This window comes from Falco naumanni, chromosome 7 (genome assembly GCF_017639655.2).
Source record: "Falco naumanni isolate bFalNau1 chromosome 7, bFalNau1.pat, whole genome shotgun sequence".
Classification (NCBI taxonomy): Eukaryota; Metazoa; Chordata; class Aves; order Falconiformes; family Falconidae; genus Falco; species Falco naumanni.
The window spans coordinates 31186056-31207484 of record NC_054060.1 but is presented as its reverse complement, the minus strand read 5'-3'; the positions used below and the strand labels follow the sequence as shown (position 1 = coordinate 31207484).

The window sequence follows — 21429 nt, the reverse complement described above, 5'->3', positions numbered from 1 at the left end:
CTGCCACCGCGCCGCCGCCCCGAGGCTCGGAGCAGGGCTCCCCCCCGCCCCAGTCCTGGTGTTTCCCATCCCCATCCCCTGCTACGGCGCCCCAGGCAGCCCCTCACCGCCTCCCAGCCCTGACCGCGGCACCTGCTCCATCTTCCGCGCACCCCGGCCCGCCGCGGAGCATCCCGGCGGCGGGACCTCCCCCGCCCTCCCTTCCTCCCTCCCTCCCTCCCTCCCTTCCCGCGTCCTCGAGTCGCGCCAGTGATGGAGAGAGCGTCACCGTCTCCCAGCAACGCTCCTAGCAACGCTCCTAGCAACCGGGCAACATCTGCTCCCGCTGGACCAATCCGCGCCGGGAACATCTGGGCACCCACCTCCGCGGGCTGCGGCCGGGAGGTGATGCGCTCCTCAGTGGCTGCAGGGACCCGCAGGAGCTGCCACCACCGCCGCCACCACCGCCTCCACCGCCACCACCTCCTCCAGGAGCAGCCGGCGGCTCCGGCAGCGAGGAAAGGACGGGGAGCAGCCCTCCCTCCGGAGCGGGGGCTGGCGGGGTGAGTGCCCTGAGCTGCTGGTGGCAGGGGACAGCGAGCCGGGGGGCTGTCGGTGGCAGCGAGCTGGCATGGGGCTTGGCTGGTGGGATCTGCCCCAACGGCTTTGGCAGGTGGCTGTTGGCGTAGAGTAAGTTTTGCGTGTGTTTGTGAGCTGTTGGCTTTGCTGCATCACGGGAGAGGGCAAAGAGCTGAGCGGGAGGCTCACCGCTCGTCCTGCGGCGCTGGGGGCTGTGGGCAGGGGTGCCTGCTGCTCTGCCGGGTTCCAGCATGCTCTACAAAAGGTCGTTTTAATCAGAGACATCTTTTTATGGTCAAAGCCGAACTCTGAAAAGTAAGCGAAGCTACTCTTTCGTTGCCTGTCAATGAAGTATCATCCTCTGGGATGAGACAACTATCTAAATATAGTTGTCTTATAGCTGCGAGACGGGAATACGCACACATACATGCTCTCTTTCTTTCTCTCTTGCAGGATTTAGACCTGTTTATTTTCATTATTGTACAAAAAAAAAAAAAAAAAGTGTGAGTGTCTCTGCACACGCGTGTAGAAGTGTAGACTGGGTATACGCTTGCATATCTGTGATTGTTTTTCTCCCCCGAGTGGGAAATATTCTTACTACGGTGTGCCAGATACTCCCTCCAGAAAGCAAGGCATCAGCCGGCTGCTGCTGCATCTACTTGCAGCCTAGAAACTGTACCCTATGGAAGGCAAACACCGAAATATGCATGCTGCAATAATGCTGTTTAATATAAATGATAATCTGCCTTTCCCCAGACCTGTATTACTCTGCAGGCAGTGTGTGTGGGGGTGTGTGTGTGTATGATAGGAAATTAATGCTACTACTCAAAATAATGGTGTGGTTTTAATAGCTTTCCTCTGAGGCTGACAAGAATTAATGGAGAAAATAATGTGCCTTTTTAAGAGGTGCTGTTCAGGGCAGTTATGTTCTAGCTTAGGAAACTTCCAGATATTTAGAGGAGCAAGCTACATTTTTGCAGCATTTTCTCCAACAGGATTAGAGCTATGCCACTGAGAGACTGAAATGGTTTTTCTTAATGTTTTCTTTTACTTTCCTGACGCTTGAAAGGGAGTCCAGGAAGCAAGGTCAAAGTTAGAGAATTGGATGTGACATCAGAACTCTTTATTTTTCCTGTTATTAAGCCCCATGGGGCTGCTGAAATAGCACTTTCTTCTCTTGCGGTCCAGCTACTTGCCGTGTATGTCCTGACTTTGCCACCTGAACTATGTGTGTTTCTCCTTGGTCCGCCACGGCAGGTAACTGTTCAACAGTGCTGTGCTGCCAGAAATGCTCGCTGAGCCCGTGCAAGGAGGAAATCTTACCCGAACCGCTGAGATTATCCCAGACAGACCCTTTGCAGATTGACTCCGCATCCTCAGGTAACTAAGAAGTTTGCAGGCTTCAGCTGGTCGGGTTTGCCTTCAGAGTGAGGGAAATCACTTGGATTAGTGTTGAAAGGGGGTGAAGCTGCGAACGTGATTTTATTCTACTGATAAGAGCAGTGGGACTACAAGGAGCCAGACAGGAATAGTCAGTCAGTCATTAAGTCTCGTGTCTTCATGCACTCATGAGAGCTATTCAGATGCTCGTGCCTTGCACACACGTGTGCTCGGGGAGAATCTGCAATTAGGGAGGTCTACAAAGCAGTTAGAAAACTAAAAGAAAAGCAGTTTTAAAGTGAAAAGCCAGAAGCTCCAGCCAGCAGACAACAGCACGTCTGTGGGTCCCCACCTTTTTGCAGGTCAATTAAAGGGGGCTTTCTCTGCCTGAGCAAGGAACAAGACTTGGTATTCTGGAAGGACTGCAATCAATTGGCAGTCTGTGTGAAATCCTGGGGCTGGCATGTGTTTTTGATCCACATGTTCATGTGCCTGTGGTCTGGTAGCTTTACATTATCAACTGGGAATCTCACAGTGGGACCAGCTGCTTTTTCTGCTGCGGAAGAAGGGAAATGCAGCTGTATAGCATATGTAATCAGAGGAAGGTTTCAGCTGAGCACCCCCTAATTGCAAGTGCTGCTAAGGTTAGAGGGGGTGGTGGAATTTATCACTGCAGTTTGACAGCAGTCACAAGAACATGATGATACGTCCTGCCATGCCAAAGTCATGTCTCCTGCTGATAATAAATGTCAATTTCTGTGTGCTCAGAAGCCTCAGGTTTTCTATTTGTGCATGCAAGAGATGCTCAGAGATGGTTTCTGTCTCAGCCAGCTTTAGCTTGCATATTGATTATCCTCCCTTACTCTGTGATAGGGAACTGCAGGGCACGGGCACATTTGAGTCACCACCTTCGGCGCGCAGCATCGTCGGCAGGTCTGCTCGGCCAGCGAGTCTCTTTGCTTACCCCCTGCAGACGTCTGCATCAACAAGCCAATAGTACTGGCTCGTACAACCCCTTTCACTGCAGCACCGAGCAGGCAGGGATGAATTTTCTTCCCAAGGAAAGGTAGGAGAGGTGGAGGCACAGGCAGGTGTGGGAACGCTCCCAAGGTCTCAAGTGCGAGCTCTGGGGCAGAGCTGCTGTTCAGACGCAGGGCTTGCAGATCCCTCTCTGTTGCCTGAGATTGAAAAGCACAAGGTCTGTGTCTTTTTTTCCTGGCTGTTCAATCACTTGTTAAACCCCATCTTGCCTCCTGCCTGGGCTAGCTTGCAGCCCTGTGGAAATCACCCAGCACTAATTCATGCCAAAGAGGGGCTCCTGTCGCTGGGGTGATGTGTGAGTACAGGAGCCAGATGAAGATAATTTCTTGTAATTTGCATTTCAACTGTGAAGTTGCCATGTTATAAATCTATTTCCAATCCAATTTAGATAAGATAACCCTCTGTCCAAACATGCCTAATAACTCTGTAGGTACGACGCCATAGAGCACTGTAATTATTTCTGGAGAAATAAATAGGAACAGGCACATTTTGCTCCTTTGAAAGTACAATTAAAGCCCTTGCAAAGCTGTGTTTGAGAGATCCAGGCTTGAGACAGAGCCATCTATTCCCTCATGGCTGCGTGTGAGATTTATGTTTCAAACTTCCATTAGCGTTAATGGCAGCTACAGCCGCGGTGCTCCGATGTGCCGTGCATTCAGAGCAGGCATGTACCGGTGGGGTGTAAACACTGGCCAGCGTGAGCAGGCAGCGCCTGCCCTGTGGCTCCTGAGATCTGGCAGTGCTACTCGCTGTTGCAAATTTTACCGAGTCTTTGGTGACTCACAGAGGGCTTGCAGCTGAACGCTGGTGGGATGCTGAATGCGCTTTTCTGAGGTTCATCCAGGCTGGAAGGACAAACCTCGCGCTCAGGACTCAGCACTACGCTGGTTAGTCCCTATGGGGAAATTTGGCCCTGTGCCTTGACTTGTGGTGTAGCGCTGAAAAAAAAAATGTAATGTGATTAAGATGTATCTGTCTCTGAGCTTGACTGAGGCAGAGGCAGTGACTCATACCACCTTGCTGTAACTGTCAAAACACTTGGCTCGCGAGAATAGCCTTCTACACAAAAAGCACTGATTCAATATGTTTATATTTAAACAAAACACTAAGGGTCTGATTCACTGCGGCATTACTACAGCCTTGGATGCCTGCAGCCTCAGCCAAGCAGCTCGTAGGCACGCACAGAGCCAGTCTGCTCTGACTTTCAAGAGAAGTGTTAGGGAAAGGCTTGGTGCTTGCAGGCTTCCTGCAGGGAGAGGTACCCTTTGTCGGCTTTAGCTGCTGTCAGGGGTGCAGTGTGAGGGCACAGGTCATGCTTTCTTTCCTCTGCACCTGCAGACCGGTGTGTGGACAGCAGCAGCAGCCACAAAAAGATGATGGTGACAATGAGAGGGGTGGTGGTGGGATGGCAGCTACACCGAGCATGAGAGCAGACCTTGAGCTTCTGTGGAGCAGCACTGTGATGGGGTTTGCCTTTAATTCGCTTTCTCACCCTGTTGCTGCAGGTGTGCAGGCAGCACCCCTTCCCTCCCAGAGAGAGAAGGTAGAAGTTGAACCACCCATGACAACCCGTGGGATCTGCTGGGTGCCCTGAGCCCTGCAGATTCGGAATTGCTGGAATTTGCTAACAGCTGGCATGGTGTCGCACAGCTTGTGGCTACTTTGCTCTTAGAGTGTAGCCTTTCACTTACAAGTGGGAACATGTTTAAAACCAACCTTACACCCCAGAGGTGCTTTTGGTGTTCATCTGCTCATTGTTTCCCTTTCTTGCAATTAAATCAAGTTGGCGGGGGGTTGTTACAAGTTTGCTGCTTTGTCTGGTGTAAGGACTTTAGGCATTTAAATACAGCCAACAACTTTACACCCAAGGGGTATATCCCAGGCTGGTGTTGAACATAACCCCAGAAAGGGGGTGCCAGTTGGATGCTCGATGAGTCCACTGCCAGGATGGTCATGTGTGTCCCTCTGCAAAACACAATTCTTTCTGCTTGATTCTGCCAGCCAGCATCAGCCCCCAGCCCACGGCATGTGCTAAACCACAGCCCTCCCTCCTCCTCAGGGTCAGGGGGGCGGTGCTGCAGTGGCTCTTTGCCTTGTCCTGGCTCCCTGCTCTTTGCTGGTGTCTCCAGGACCACCCGTGCTCAGAGGACAATGAATGTCCCACAGTCACCTTCCATTGCTGGAGTAGGGTGAGGAATTCCTGTGGCCAAGAGCAGCAAAGAGAGAGGTTTGCATGGAGCTGGCAGAGCTGAAGGACTGAGCTGGCACGCTCTGCACGCTGTGGTTGTCTGTCTTGCCCCTGCACTCGGGCTGATTTTCTGCTTGTGCTGCACATGGGCAGTGCTAGGTCTGTGCTTCCAGCCTGGAAACCACTAGGGAGCAAGTTTTAGCATTTAGAGGCTTCGTTTGAAGGGGAAGGATGGGCCCGTGGTTAGCTCATCAACCTGTACGCTGGGTTTGGCTCCTTTCCCAGCCCTGACAGCCTGGGTGGCCGCAGGAATGTCTCTTCATCTTTCTGTACCTTTGCCTTCCTCAGAGTAGCGCGAGGAAAACTGTAACGTTTTCCCATCCCACGGTGCTGGGAGTATAAATACATTTGTGATTGTGCTCAGATAACACAGCAGTGGGCTTTTCACCTAGAATAACCTAATATCAGAGCAATTAAACGTCCAGGTTGTCCGGGCTCCGGTGTAATTAAACCACTACAGTAAAACCTGCAAGTGGCAAAGGTCGCTGCCTATGAATTTAAACCAATGGTTGCAGCAGCTCTGTGCTAGCAGAGCAGTGAAGCTGCCACTGTACTCTTGCCCTTGAGAGCTGAGGTGAGTGCAGGGAGCATCTCTGGTGTGTGCAGTGGTCCAGGTTGACTAAAATGTAGCGTTGTTCCACAGCAAAAGGGATGGTCCCTCTCCTGGGGAGATGCTGCTGTTCTGTGCAGACCGTGTCGCACTGGATCCCAGAGCAAGGCTGGGGGTCTTGGTTCCAAGTGAGGTGTTAATCCACCAGTCAAGAGTTTTCTGCCCAGATTTGTAACATCCTTTATGGGAAATCTCTATACCCACAGATTTGAAATTCAGGGAGAAAACACAAGTGAAGGGATTTCTTCTTCATCCTCTTCTTGTGGGTTTTTGATGTAAAGGAAGGAAGGGAGAGCTCATTACTCCTTCCTGCCAGTGAAGGAGAGATGCCACCAGTCCCTGAAATAGCTGTGTGGGTATCTTCACTCCCACCTGCCCCTAAGGCTCAAAGAGCCCCCCATGCCGCACAGCAGGATCCTTCCAGTGACGTGACACCTGTGTTTGCGCTGTGCAATACCTTTGGGCTTTTCTACTGTGGCAAAGCAGCAGTCCAGAACCAAGCCCCTTTTTTCCTCAGAAAACCTAAGTTTTCAATACCCCCGTAAGGAGGTCTTGTTTTGGGGAAGAGAACCTATCCCATAGGACGTCACTTTGGGTTATTCTGAAAAATGGCTCTGTACACTTTCTTCCTCTGAGCTGCCTTTAAATGCCAGCATAGTAAGATAGTAAGTTGGTGTTTTTTTTTTTTGTTTTTTTTTTTTTTAATATAGTGCATTTAAAAGCAAAAACCAGACATTCTTACAAAAGAGAGGGTTTGGGAGGTGGTGATGCTACTCGCAAATGCAGACGCCTCCTGGTGTTGTCTGGTGTATAGAAAAGCAAATCCCAGTGCTGGCTTTCACAGGGACCCAGTGTTCACCAGACTGAACACCACTGAAGTTGTGGATCTCATTAAGATGCTGAATTAGCACCACGTCACCTTTCCATGGAGATGAGCCAGCCTGGAGCAGCCAGCCAGGTCCGGCTGGGGCTGTGGGGGAGCTCTGCTCGGGGGGGCAGCCCTCCGCCGGGCTCCTGTCACAGGACGTGGTCCCTTCTCTCAGTCCAAAGGCTGATCCTCCACCCTCTGTGCCCTAAAAAAATGAAGCAACCCAGAGAACGAGCCAGCTGCATCCCCCTCCCACCGAGCCGGGGCCCTCCTGCTTCTCTGGGACGACACTACCACCTAGTGAATACGCTCCGCATTGGCTTGCCAGGGAGGCCACAGAGCCCTGTGTGGAAATTAAACCCCATCCCTTGTCCCACCCCCACCAAGTGTGGGGCAGGGACCCCTGTTCTGAGGCCTGGTGGCCCCATCCCTGTCCCTCCCGCGGTGCATGGGGACCTCCCCGGCTGGGGCTGCTCGCCCCGCTCTGCTGGCTGTGCTGCCGGGGTACCCCGCGGGGCTGGCGCTGGGGGTCCTGCTGGCAGAGCCAGTGTACCCCGTGTTGTGGCTGGCACTCCGCAGCGGGGCTTGGTGGGCTGGCAAGCCTCACGGTGGCAGCTCAAGAATGCCTTTGTATCTGCCAGCCTCTTTGTAATTTTGCCAGTGGGATGAGGGCTGCAGGTCGAGGCTGGGTGTCACCCCAGCTGCATCCCACCGCTGCACCCCTCCTTCCCCCCGCACCCTGGACCGTGACGTTACAGCCACTGCGGCACCACAAGCCACTGAGCCATTTTTTCTTCTTCTTTTGTGCAGAGCTGATCTGATTGGGGCCTACCAAAGACATTAACGACGTCGAAAGTAGCCTACTTTAAGAGAAAATATGCAGAAGAAGAACATTTACATCAAGATTACCATGAGTATTGTCCAAAAGTGAGTAGCTCTCTCATTCCAGACCCCATCCTCCCCTGGTTTCGTTCCGCCGTGCTAAAGACCCATTTACTTGCTCTTTACTCCCCAGCACCTGATACTACCCGAGGACCGGACTTGTATTCTAAAACTTTCTCTCCAGAAACTCCGATTCCTGGATGACCCTGAAGCCTATCTCCGTAGGTCTGTATTAATTAACAATCTGTTGAGGAAGATTCACCTAGAGACAGAGAGGGAGAGCTATGAATACTTTAAGGAGGCTCCGTGTTATAGGACTGCTTACTCTGACGCACGAAAACGGCTGAAGTTTATGGTGCAGGAGTGCTGTTCCCAGTCGCTCTATTATGAAGAGCTGCATTCGTATCGCATCGTGCCTTACTCTGCAGAGAACGCCGTTTACGGAATGGGCTACACGAGCAGCCACTTGGAGCAAAATTCTCAATTGCTTATTTATAAAATGAATTAAAGTAGCTGTTAGACCCACTGATGTTTGTTTCTGAATGCTTGAACTGCTTATTGAGATGTTAAGATGAGGCACTAATTGCAGATGTACCTGTGATCAAAGGCGGATGTGTTCAGAGCTGAGTGGAAGGTACTTTGCCTGATGTTCTGCAGTCCCCGCTGTTAACCCCCCGGTTATGAAGTACCTTGACGTACACACAGAGCTGGTGCAATACGGAGGTCCTTATCTGCAGAGACTGCGTGCAATGCGTTTGATAGAAACAAAGCTGCATTTAAATTATCTGTGTGTAGATAGACATTCAAAATCACTTTGCAGTTCAATTAGGCCATCCCCGGTGGAAGGGGAGCCCCCAAAGTGGTGGAGTAGTCTGAAAGTGAGTAGTAAAATGCAAGTTATTTACTGTAAAGGTATAGGTAGAAAGTTTCTTTGAGAAATGCTTTGACCATGGAGGAGCCAGTGCCAAAGGAAACAGCCTTTTGCTTAGGATTTTCAGAGACTTAACTTGCTTGCTACTTACAAGACACTCTATACTGAGATTTGCAAGGGTTTGTTTTTTTTTTTAAAATAATTGCATTCACCTTTTACTTATATTATCTCTTATCTGGTATCTACTTTGCTATTTTAATACAATCCAGAATGAGTCACAAGAAAGATTGTTTCTTCAGCCTGTCATCAGTGTTTCCTTAACTTCATTTGATTCTTTCCCTAGCTGTTTCCCTGATACTTCTTTGCATGCTAATTTGCTGTTTGGCCAGAGGTTCACATTGGTGCTAGGGAATAGACAGTAATTTCTTTTTATGTGGAATATAAAAGACAGAAAAACAATGATAGCTCTCATAGATAGAGAATGAATGTATCTGACAGATGCTAGTAAAACCTCAGAGGTTCTCCTGATGAAACTGCTCAGCATTAGTAATAGTGTTTCAGGTTAAGTGAAATACCTAATTTCAATCTGGGAATTAACCTTAGAATATGTAAATATATATTTCACAAGCTATGACATGAGAGATGTTCAGCAAATCGATGACTACAGGTGGAAAGTTTTATAGCTGCCAAAGCTATATCATGAAAATACCAAAGAGTAATATAAGGGAAAAGATGATGCTCCAGCAATGGGGTCAAAAGCAAAGATTGCACTATAACCTGGGGAAATGTGACTAACGAGCCTGTAAACTAGCTGTTACCGATACACCTGCAGTTCACCTGCAGGTGACTTGCATCCCAGAACTGCTGAACAAATATACAAGATGATCCAAAGCCTGTTGAAGTCCTACAGGTCTGTTGGCTTAACAGTGAAGAAATTGGCTTTGCCTCGCTGGCTATCACCACTTTAAAGCTTTAAAGCAAAATAAATAATAGCGCACACTCAGCTGTAGGCAGATATATATCCAAAGGCCTAATTTTTTATTTTGAAAGGCTTTGCTCATGCACATGTGGCTGATGCTATTTCTGAAGCATTATACGAACAAATACCATTGCTTGCCAGGATGTGCTTCACGTAGGATCCCTCCTGTAACCCTGCTTAGAGCATCCTAGTTGTGTGTGTCGTACATATCATTGCAGCTCTCAGGCACGTTGTTAGTGCAGGAGAAAAGACAGAAAGGCAAAGGCAGGAGGTGTGAAGAGCAAAGTTGACTCTGGAGTCAGTAGTTAGAAGCCAGTACAGGATTAGGAGACAGAAGGAAACAAAGAAATCCAGATATTTTTTTAAATGGGGGGGAAAAAAAAAAAAAGCAACAGTCTAATTCAAAACAAAGATAACCTGCAAACTGGAGAACATAAACAGCACAGATACTGTGGGAAGGCTGGAAAAAACAGGGCAGTGCTGTTTGGGAGGTGCTGTTAGTCAAGATGCATGTGTTCAGGTTTTTGTTTTTATTTTGAGACAAGGCATATTTACTTGTCTCTTACAAAAGGGTGTCTTTAAACCCTTGGTCAGCGTAATGTGGTGTCAGAGCTGCCTGGCTATGTGCGGTTGTGCTCCTGCTGCCCCAGCTTGCCCCAGCCCCAAACCCCGTGAACAATTAAGCTCACACTGGGGATAGTTTGGGAGACCTCCAGCTAAAAGTGGGGCTGCCCATCTCAACAGGGGCCAGCTGAGAAAGGCCAGGCTAGTTATCAGTGTGTGGAACAGCCCTAATATCACCAGCAAAAGCCAGCAGCGAAACCCATCGCCCGTGTGGGCTGCTGCTGTGACGGCTCTTGTGAGCTGTGCCGTTGTCCCCCAAAGAGCTCTCCGGCCTCTGCCGGCACTTTGTGTGCCCCGTGCAGACTTAGGGGCTGGGCTAGGGACATTAGAAGGCTGCTAAGTGGTAAAGGAAAAGTATTCCTGTCTTCTGATTTTTCAAACGATCTAATTTTCCACTCTGATCTGATTTACGCATATTTTTAATTTGTGTCCATTTTTGCCTGAATCATATCGTTTAGCAGCTACACAAAATGCTAAAATGCTTTTTTTTTCCTTTCACTGATCTACTTTATATATTCATAGGGTGGTTCTTGCCTGAATAAACAAAACTTTTTACATAAAATTAATAATGTTTCAATAGAGTAAAAAATCTCAGTAGGATTAGAGCCTTTAACATCACCTGAAAAAAACCCGTTGTCCCTGTCAGATTCAACTTTGAAGAATAACTTCTCTGCCTGCTAGAAAAGGCAGATACTTTCTTACCCATTGAAAGCTTCTCCGATAAGGTGTTGAGATAACTGAGTGGGTATAACAGACACAAATCTGGATCAGATAACAAAACTCCTGAAAGAGGAAGATATTTTACTCGTGTTTTTCTCATGTGTTGTTTTCTTGAGCAACATTGGCTGATTTTTTTACTTTTACTTACTCTAGGGCTGTTAAAATGGACAATTTCTTTCTAGAAAACACATTGCTTTTTTATGGCTGACTTTTTGATATGAAGTTGAATCAAAGGTCCGCATTCTAAATATTTAAAGTCTACTCAAGTTTTTACTGCCTTCCGCTTTGCACAGCGATTTGTGCTGTTGAAATGTGGGTCTGAAATATTCTACTTTAGTGCTTAGAAACCACAATTTATGGGGTGATTGAGAAGTACAAAGGTGCAATAACATTGCAAGTTACTCCTGAAATATTTAATTTGAAGCTTTTTGAATTATATACTGATTTTAACATTTGGTTACCAAATTACTGGGTACCAGCCTTTTAACGCAGCTACATACACTGATTTTTCTTCTTTGGGTTTGTAGCTACAATTCAGCTCTTCTGGCTTCTGATGTGTGAATCTGTCTGTAGGTGGTCAACTTTTTCAGTGAGATATATATATATATTCTATTACGACTGCATTAGGAACTCCCACGTATGGGCTATGTTTGCACTGGATGTAAAGCAAGTCCTTCCTTCCCTTTGACTCAGTTGCCTTGGAGATAGTAGATTCATCAGAGGAGAATATAGACGAGCTAGGTGACAAAGGACAGACTTGGTAACGATAGCTGATCATTTTGAAAATGGCTGGCTTAGGACAATTCATTTTCGTCTGGGAATAGCAGCACACTTGACTGTAATTAGTGTTTCAGTGAGTTACATTTTCTCAGTGCCGCTTTTCCCTCGCTGGCTGTAAATGCTGGGCCTGATCCCGGCTGCAGGAGGGGCGGCGGTGGCTCCGTGGGAGGCATGGCAGGGGGCAGGGGTGTGGGGTCTCCTGGAGCTGGTGGAGCTGTGGCAGGGGGGTGCACACGCTGGGAGGCAGCCCGGCTCCGCAGGGCAGCATCACTGCCCGTGTGACCTGGTGCAGGCACCCCGACGCTGTAGGGCCCTGATCCTGCAAACGCTTCGGTTCTCTGCTGAGTTTCTTTGCACAGACCCTCTCACCGAAGCCAGAGAGGCTCCTCGTGTACTTGATGCTCAGCATGTGTACGAGTGCGTGCAGGGCTGGGGCTGCTGCGCACCACAGATGTACGTACTCCTCCGTTGCCTAATTATCAGTGAAAGTGATTATTGAGCTGCCGCTTGAGTTCTTGAATACATTTATATTGCACTGTAAATGGAACTTTTGTTTTCAATGAATGTGTTGAGTATATGGACTATCGTGCCTTAAAGTCCCATCCTCATACGAGCCTTTGTATATGTTCTGTAAATCCGCAAACTGTCTATAGCTGGTAACTCTGTGCACTCTATACAGATCTGGTTCGGTACTCGGCAGGACCTTGGGAAACACTACCCTGACCTCAGTTTCCCATGAACACAGAGGGGATACGGCAATTCCCCTTTCTCTTCTTTTTTAGATTGCTTTCCTCTTCGCCGTTCATGAAATTCAGTTTTTCTGGTTTCTGTCGTAGCTGGGTTCTGGGTTACCTGCAACGCCAGGCACCCCTCACGGGAACTCAGAAAGTTGTAAAAAAGTTGTCTCCAGCTTTTAAATGCCATCTGTACAGCGCGCTCTCAGCAGGGAATCACAATTGCATATGACAACTGTGGCAGGTGTTGTCAAGTATATCATCATATATTTGACATGATTAATAAAGCAGAAAAGGGAACACCTATTTCTGTTGAAATGCATGAGCCTGCATTATGTTAAATACATGGTGATTATACACCACTTAATTGGAGTAATACCTACTGGTTCTATAATAAAAAAATGGCTTTTTAATGTTTAAAATTACTTGGGACCTGATTAAAGGTTTTTATGAAATTGTTTTCTAAAGTGAATAGTAAAAAAATGTATATGTATTTTAAATATATGTATGATGTGCATGTTATTAATAAAGATCTATTTCTATTGAACCAGGTGGACTCTCATTGAATACATGCAGTTTGGTTTGCAAGCTAACACATAATGTTACTGAAGAAAGGTTTCTAATACCATCAATCCCCTGAAAAATGTATAAAACACAAATTATTTGAGGGACCTGGATCCTGGGAGTGAACCTGGACCCACCTCACATAGCTGATGTGTAGAGCTGGGGCAACTCCCCTGATGCCGTGCAAACCCTGGCATTCACGTGTCCTGCCCTGATCCCATCGTTTGCATCCCAACTTGTCTACGGGCTTGCAAGACCCTTCTCCTTTTCCTTGTTCATTTAATTTATTTAAAAATCTGCGAGGAACCATTTTTCTAATTATGGTCTGCAGGACTCCTTCCAGATACTGCAGAAGCGTCACAGGTAAAAAAAGGTAGCTATTGGAGCAATTCAGGAAAATAGGAATTTTTACTAAAAATCCTAATTATAATGGAGAGATCACCCTCTCCCTCATCCTCAGGGCTTTTCTTTAGGATTCTTTTCCCTGAAGAAGCTGAAATGAAACCCTGAAAATGTTTATGGGCTATTGAAAGGGGAATTATCTGCAAAAGGATGAACTCCCGCCTGCGGGCAGGAGCCTTTTGAAGCAGCCACAGGGGAACATCTTCCAGGGCCAGGTGCCTCAGCACCCTCCTCCAGCCAGGGCTGGGGTACCATGGGGGTGCTGCGGGCCCAGGGTTTTTAAAGACTGAGCATTGCACCCAGCTGCTGTAGGCACAGCAGTAAATCAGTCACCTCCTTGAATGGTGTTGCATTGGGAGAGAAGAGCTGCACGTTGTCAACCTGCGGCCAGCTCTGAAACTGCCGATCCCCAGTCCCCTCCATACCTCATCTGAATGTGGTGTTGCCAGGATTAAACAGCCACCACCCAAATCTTGAGATGTTCTTTATCAGACACAGCCCTTTACTTGTCTCTGGACCACTCCTGTTTTAACCAAAAAGCAATACCTTGACCTTGGCATGGGTACGTGCGTGACCTGAAGAATGAGCTTCTTAAAAGAGGTAGGCTGCATGTTTGCAGGTCTGGCCTGTTTTCTCCCTATATTATGTGTGAACGACCAAGGGTCTCTGGGGTGCCATATCCCTGGCACAGAAAGATGTATTCAGATGGCCAAAATTCCTCCTGGATCCTGTGTGGGAGCTGCTACCTCTGAGGATACGTCACGCTGGTAGGAGATGCTGAGCCTTGGCCTTGGTCCAATTGTAGAGACAACTGCTTTAGTGTGGAAATAAAAGGCAGCATAGCAGCTTCCCAGCTCCCAGCACAGCCGCACTATGTTGTCCAACCCATGTAAATACTTTCCCACTATGGATATTTTCAAAGCCATGGGAATCATCCTGCCACAATGCAAATTCTGCAGCAGACTGAAGGTGGGGTCCCCTGTGCCAATCCCTCTGCTGAGGAAGGAGGGGGTAAAAGCACTGTGGCCAGACCACCCTGGGCTTGCTTTGCTCTCAGCTGAATTTCCTTTTTTGCTCTTTATGGCCATTTGCAGTCAGCTTGAATCAAAGCAGCTGCTGGGCTGCCCTACCTCGGCACTGCCAGCCCAGACTCGTGGAGCAGCTGGTGCAGGAAGGACCCAGGGAATCCAGCTGAAAGCTGTAATTCACCATTGCATCCCACACTCCGTGCATTTCAGGGCTTAATTAATTCAGGCCCTAAGCTAAGCAGAGCTGTTTGCCAAACTAGGTGATGCTTTGAGCTCCTGGCTGAACTGCAGAGTGTTGCAACCTCCCAGCTTTCCTAGCACAGCAGGACAGTCTACGCTGCCTTGCTGCCTGCAAGCTGACGTGCCACTGCTGGTAAATTATCCCCAGCTGGGCTGAATGGTGCCAAATTGTAGCTTTTACCAGTGGAAGGTGGCTTTTCCTGAAACAAACTGCTTAGTGGAAATCGTTGTCAATTTGCAGCAAGAAGGGTTGTGTGTAACATCTGCTGTCGGAGAAGAGGAAGGATGGTTGGGAAGGTAAAGGTCTTTCTCCCTGTAAGGTACCAGAATCTCCTGTTCGTAGTGGAGCGCAAATATTGCTCTCCCACATTATCCTCTGAGGCTCAGGACCACGCAGGCACTTCAGCTGTGCTGGGGCCATCCCTCTACGCCATCCCCTATGGTGCCTTCCAAGAGGAATGCCCAGGGCTTGCAGCACAGCCCAGGCATCCAGTGAGCCCACAGCCCTTGCTGGGATGCTGGGAGGAGCCACAGGAATTTTCCAGCATGTCCCCATACACAGCTGGTGTCTGGTTCCACACCCAGGGAGCAGTCCCAAAGGCTGGTTGTGCTGTGCCCCAGGCAGACAGCGTCTCTCCCAAAGCTCTGCGGTGCAGACAGGGTTTGCACCTTGAGGTGGTGTCATCCAGGGAAACGTCGGAATTTGGTAAGTAAGGGTGGGACTGTGCAAATGTGCCCACTGTGACAGTGGCATAAAGACTTAAATGTCCTGTATTGTGGCAGCACGTATCAATCCAAGCCCCGTGTGGCCAGGTCAGGTCTAGAGGGTGATGCCCCTGCCCATCTGCAGCCTTTGCATCACGGAATCATGCTGGTGAACCCAATGAGATGGGCCTCTTCCTTACAGCATCAGTGTAAAGAGTGATTTTTCTGCAAAATGTTGTGTTTAAGGCCAGTGGGCATCTCTGTACCCTTTGGGGGCAAAGGTCCATATGCAGATAGCTGAAGTGAAGACATGCCTGTGAAGGATGAGAGCTGGAGCCCATCTCTGGTTGCTGCTTAGACATATGGACTGCAGAATGGGAAGGCTTTTTTGTGGGAGTGCCTGAATCAGGAGAAAATCTGGGCTGGAAGATGTGGAAGGTTTCAGCTCCCAGGAGCCTTACACTTGCTATCAAGCAGGTACTCTTCACGTGTAATTGTTTTACCGGGTAATTTGTATCTTGGGACATGGGACTGAGTGAAGTAGTGACTGGTGCCGATGGACCAGTATCTAGGAGGTGCTGATGGGCTGGTGCCTGCTCTGGTTGCACTTTGGATAACAAATCAATGCTGTGAGAGCTGGGAGGGAGCCTTGTCACAAGGCTGAAAAAGCTCGGATGGGTCTGGCAGTTGCAGTTCTCAGGGCTGGGGATCACCTGGGAAGTGGGGGGCAAGCTGGAGCTAACACGGGGCAGCAGTAAGCCGAATGCTGATACCCCTGGGGACTATTCTGCCCTGCAGCACGCCTGGTCCTCAATCCCTGGCAGTTCCCTATGCCCAGCAGAGGCAGGGCAGGCTTTTTACCTGAAGATGGCACTGCTATATTGAAGAATCGCTGGAAAATTGCCGTAATAAAGCTGTGTGTAAAACTAGGCTGGGAGAGCTGTGGACGTGAGCTCAGGTGTGGGTGCAGTGATGGGTGCTGGCTGCGTTGGGGCTGAAGGACCCCATTTCCCACGACCAGGCAGCCCCAAGCCAAGACTCCCTCTGTACCTATTTTTGAGTTTTTCCTTAGCATTTGGACCCAGACAGTGTCCAAAACACGTATATGTGGTACTTAGGGACGTGGTTTAGTGATGGACTTAGCAGTCCTGGGTTAGTGGTTGGACTTGATCATCTCAGAGATCTTTTCCAACCTAAATGATTCTGTGATTCTATGAAATCTTGCTAGTTTGGTGTAAACTCTTTCTTCTCTGCTCTCTTAAGGAGCAGTATGGTATGTGCTTGTTGCTGAGCTCTGCAGAGGTCTGATGTGAGTAGAACAAAATGCAAGGAGCTGCTCTGACTTGCTCACAAGAGAACCGCTTCTTGTCCTGGTGGCAAGAGGGTGGATGGGAGTGTGACCCAGGCTCTGCCCAGGTGCTCACGTCAAGTGAAACAGCGGGGCCAGAGCCACAAGGTATGAAGTTGTCTTTCCTGGGTTTGCGTCCTGCCCCCACACCCCCCTTTCCCTTCTTGAAGGACCTGAAGTAGCAGCAGGTAAGAGTTAGTACACACAGTGAGGGAAATGCCCCTGGATGACCAAGATCTCCTGGGTCTGTTGTCTGAACGTTGATATTGGCTCATTTCAATGCAGAGGTGATGGGAGGCTGACTGCGATTGTGGTGAAATGGCAGCAAAAAAACTAGAAAAGTTGTCTAGGGGTCTGGACTGAGCATGAAGTAGCCCAAAGGCAGTGTCTGACCTGTGCCTGGTGGTTTGGGCATTGCCTGTATGGCAGGCAGGATTGGGCCAGAATTAGGATGGGAGTGTGCCCTGATTGCCAGGCTACGGCACATCCCACATGTGGTTTGAAGAGAAGGACACCGTGCCAGGGCAGATGTGGCTGCAGACAGAGAAGCCTTGCTCCTCTGAAAGCTTCACGTGGCTCAGCTTTTTGCTTACTCGTGTCTGTCCTCAGCCCATGAGCCACGGTCCTCGTGAAATGGAGCATGGACCCACTTGGAGCTGGGGATGGGTTTAATGTCTTCTGTGCATTGGCACTGCCAAATACCATCAAGAGAGAGAAGCAGCAGCAATCATTGCCCATTTCAATAATTTTGTCAACTATGCACACACAGGAAAAAATGCATAGCTGTGTGTCTTTATTTTTACCACTGGAGGGCTGCATCTACCTGCAGACTTTAGTTGGGTTCTGTTAAACCCAGAGCACCTGTCACCTTGAGGAATGTGTTGTACCAGCGTAATTGAGGAAGGCTGAAAAGCAGAAACTGTTTCCTTTGGGGACAAACCTGGCTGTAAACTTCATCAGTTTGCAGTGGAAGTGCTTTTTTCCCTGTTGGAGGCTTTGTGGTTAGTTTCAATAAAGGCGGTGGGTTGGGAGGGAAGAGGGGAAATTGCTTCAGGATGGTGGGGCTGTGAAAATAGGAGTTTGTTTTGAGCTGTGTTCACTCTTTCATAAATGAAGTACTGGGGCCAGGTGCCATCAGAGGCGAAGAGGCCCATGGTCTCCTGAAGACGCTGTGCCTGAGCTGGACGGTGGTACCCTGTGGCCCAGCCCCTCTGGGCTCCAGACCTCAGCCCTCCCTGGCCCCCGTGGGCTCAGCAGGTTTCTGCAGAGCCAGCTGATGGGCTTGATCTCCCTTTTTCTGGTTAACTCACTGGAGAGAGACACAGCTGGCGAGCAGCTCCACCTTGACAAGGGAAATGTCTTATTTGCTGGTGCGATAAAGTATGTTAAAGACTTGTGCCTCTCGGGGCGGGGGGGAGGATGTCTCTGCTCAGGCTGCTGTGCTGGGGTTTTTTCAGCTTCACACAGACTTTGCAGATTTACTCTGAACTCCTGTAGATTACAGGCACAGCAAAGCTGCTAGAAACGTGAGCAGCAAGCCAGGTATTGCCCCGAGCCCCGTTTGTCCCCTTCATAACTGCAGGGTGGTCCCTGTGAAGGTTCATGGCTGGCTCCTGGAGAGAGCTTCCTTGGCAATGGGAGCTCCTTGGGATGGCTTCCCCAGCGATGACACGCACTCGGCAGGGTGGCTTTGTTGCTTGCCCAGTTGGACCTGTCATCACTACACTTTTCTTGTGCCGTCTTGGGCCCACACTTCTAAGGGTCAGTGGAAGGATTCAGTTAAAAGCAGTAATGTTCCTGCCATGGATTGAATTAAGCTCTGCTTGCTCTACAGAGGGCAGCAAATTGTTCAGAACACAGTAGACTATCCCGTGCTAATTTTAGCCACTGCAGCTATGTTGGACAGGTTCACTGCAGCTGGGAAGAGGAATGGGTCTCCAGCGTAAGGACCAAGCGCCAGCCAGCATGGGCAGAGCAGGCAGGTCCGCCCTACTCGCTGCTTCTGGTGGCTGGTGTAGCGTGTTGATCTCCTCCACAAACTTCTGTGGAAATGTGTTTGCCAGCTCACGTACCAGTTAGAAACTACCTGGGATGGAAAATGGTGCTTTTGCCTTTTCCAGGCTACAGTGTGATATTTAAAGTGTTGCACATCCCCCCCCTCCCCAACCTTAATATGTGCTTTTTCCTGAAAAGACAGAGAAGCAAGCGAGGAAGGGCTGCCAGGTTAAAACCACAAGCAAGTGTGCCACAGATAAAGTCTTCTGCGTTGCTCGCGGGGGGTTGCATGTGCCTACAAAGCCCTCTGCACCTGTGTGTGTGGTGCTCCTTGCTAGGTGTTGGGTAGGGAGTGTGCAACTGTTTCAACAGAAGCTTTTGGGACTTCTTAAAGAAAGCTTTCATGGAATTGCTAATTTTTGAAAAAGCCATTCTAGATGAGAGCTTTTTGTGCTGCACCTCTCTGTGTCTCTCTCCTTCCCCTCCCAAATGACCATGCTTACTTTAAACTCCTTTGAAAATGCAGCTTTGATAAATAAATCAAAGAGCATTATGCTTCAGAATCACTGATGCTGGTCAGTGAGCAAACTGTTTCCTTTGAAACCCTTGCTGAAAAGGAACCAGCTGTATTATGTATCTCGTGACCTCTTGGCATTTGTATTTTTGGAGTGAGACACTTTATTTTTCTGGGAACTCGTGGTACTATTTTCTTTTCAGTACGCGGAAGCTGCATACAAACGTGCCAGCAGAAACAGCTACATGGCCCTGTCAGTTCCTGCTGAGCCACTTCTGGATCTTCTAGAGCTTTTCTGCGCTGGTGCTAGCATCTCCCTGTCATACTGAGTAATGATGGACGCTGGTATGGGGAAGGCCAGCAGTGCTCTCTATTTAACACAGCGGGAAGGAACGTGCATAGATGGAGCAAAATATAAGTCTATCCATTGTGCATGCTTCCAGTCAACTTACTTTTGCTTTTCCTGCCTATGGAATGGTGGGTGCAGGACGGTATTATGGAAGGCCGTACTATAGATGTCTGTAAACGCATTGCTTTTCTATGCTGGGCAGCTTCTGTTGCAGTTCGAGTGTACGTGTAAAAGGGTGACAGCAGGCAGGACCCAGCTGGGATAAGGTATTAACACAGTGAAACAGGCACTGGACTGGCTGTTTTGGGTGGCCTCTTCATTTCAAGGACAGTTTTAATAGGGTGGTTCAAGGCACAAGTTCTGCTAAAGCCCAGGAAATTGCCCTGCACTGTCATTGCTGGGAAGGGCTATTTCATCTTTTTTATGGATCTGTTTTGGGGGCTTAGCTAAGCTCGGAAGGAGCTGGTAGGTGAGCTTTTGGTAGATTCCAGCTGGGTTTCCCTCTTGGGCTCTAGACTTTTCCAACCTAAACAATTCTATGACTGCAGGACACCTCCCAGAAATCATCCAGTCTTGGTGTGGAGACTCTATCCTTTCCAAGTAGACTGTCCCAGTGACCAGAACCACTTAAATAAGTGTTTTTTTTTTTTAAAAAAAATATTCCTTTTTTTAAGTGTCTCGTTTCTAATTGGAACTGGTCTGGACTCAGCTTCTATCCGTGAGCGTTTTGTTAAGCCTCTCTCCTAGATTAGGAATCCCTTTTAAGTGCCCGTTATCTTCCCCATGTGAAGACAGTGTAATCAAGTTGCCTCCCACTCTCCCTTTTGAGACTAAGCAGATTGATCTCCCTGTCTGTGGCTAAAAGGCCTTTTCTAAACCTTCCATCAGAGCTTTGCTTGGGTATCTGGAGCTGAAATGGGACTGTAATCACTAAGTGATTCTTAGGCTAAAGCGATTTTCTAAAGCATGACATGAAGCATTAAGGATTTCTTGGCCAATACAGAGTGAAGTCTTTTTCATCCAGTTTCTCGACTCTTGCCTTTTTATATTTGTTTCAGTGCTTTGGACACTAAGATGTAAAATTGATTCTGGATGTATCACACTACAACACCGGGAGACAGATGTGTTGGCTGGGGCGCGGATCCCTTTGTCAAGACCAGAATATTAACTGTCCTCGTTAATTTCAGGTCACACTGGAGAGAGCAGATGAAGACAGACGCGCCTGCTGGCAGGGGCCAGGGAGTCGGCAAATTCAGCTTTGAACTTGGGAAAGCCTAACGCTTGGTCTGTCTGCTGCAAGTGCCAGTGTGATAGCTGTAGGGCAGAAGGTATTAAACAAAGGTTATATTGCTTCCCGACTGGGGATAATAACAATTTCTCATTGTTTTTCCCATGCTGGGAAAACAGTATCTTGAACTCCACCATGAAATTCTCCACTGGTAAGATAATCTTGTTTCCCCCCTACCCCAAGGGTATAAAAAAATACTGCATATATTAAAAGAAAAAGGAAAAAAAAATTAAAAAGTGTCAACAACTCGGGAAAGAAAACAGGCAACAGAATGGCCTGCGTTGTCCCTCTGAGTGTTGCTCAAGCTGTTGTCTGTAATCCACCCCCTTGTGTCTTGATAGCACTGGAGCTCAGCGCATTGTGCAAGTCCTGAGTGCCTCGGCTGCTGCAGCCAGAGCAGGGCTCTCCGAGACAGCCAAGGTGTTAGGGAGCAGTGTTAATCGGGAAATCCTGAGCCTGGGAAATCCTGCTCTGTCCCTGTAATAAGAACTTCAGAAACTGAACGCTTCTGTTGTCAATGACAGAAGCTGCTACTGCAGAACAAGAACAGGAGAAATGGCTGTTAAATCAACGTTAGATTAATATTTATAGTGCTATGACTGATGAGGAGACAATCTGCCTTCACACATACACTTAAAATCTTTCCTGATCCCTGCTGCAGGAGTTGAATCCGCTCCCCCTGGAATGCCCTGCATTACACT

General features: G+C 48.6%; 1 long non-coding RNA gene across 1 annotated transcript; it reads left to right on the top strand.

Annotated features, from left to right (window-relative positions):
- The first annotated feature begins 429 nt into the window (after window positions 1-429).
- Window positions 430-12842, top strand: LOC121092096. The gene is made up of 4 exons (XR_005829184.1): window positions 430-542; window positions 1816-1938; window positions 7516-7632; window positions 7721-12842. It is a non-coding gene; the product is annotated as an uncharacterized LOC121092096 (long non-coding RNA).
- The last annotated feature ends 8587 nt before the right edge of the window (window positions 12843-21429 follow it).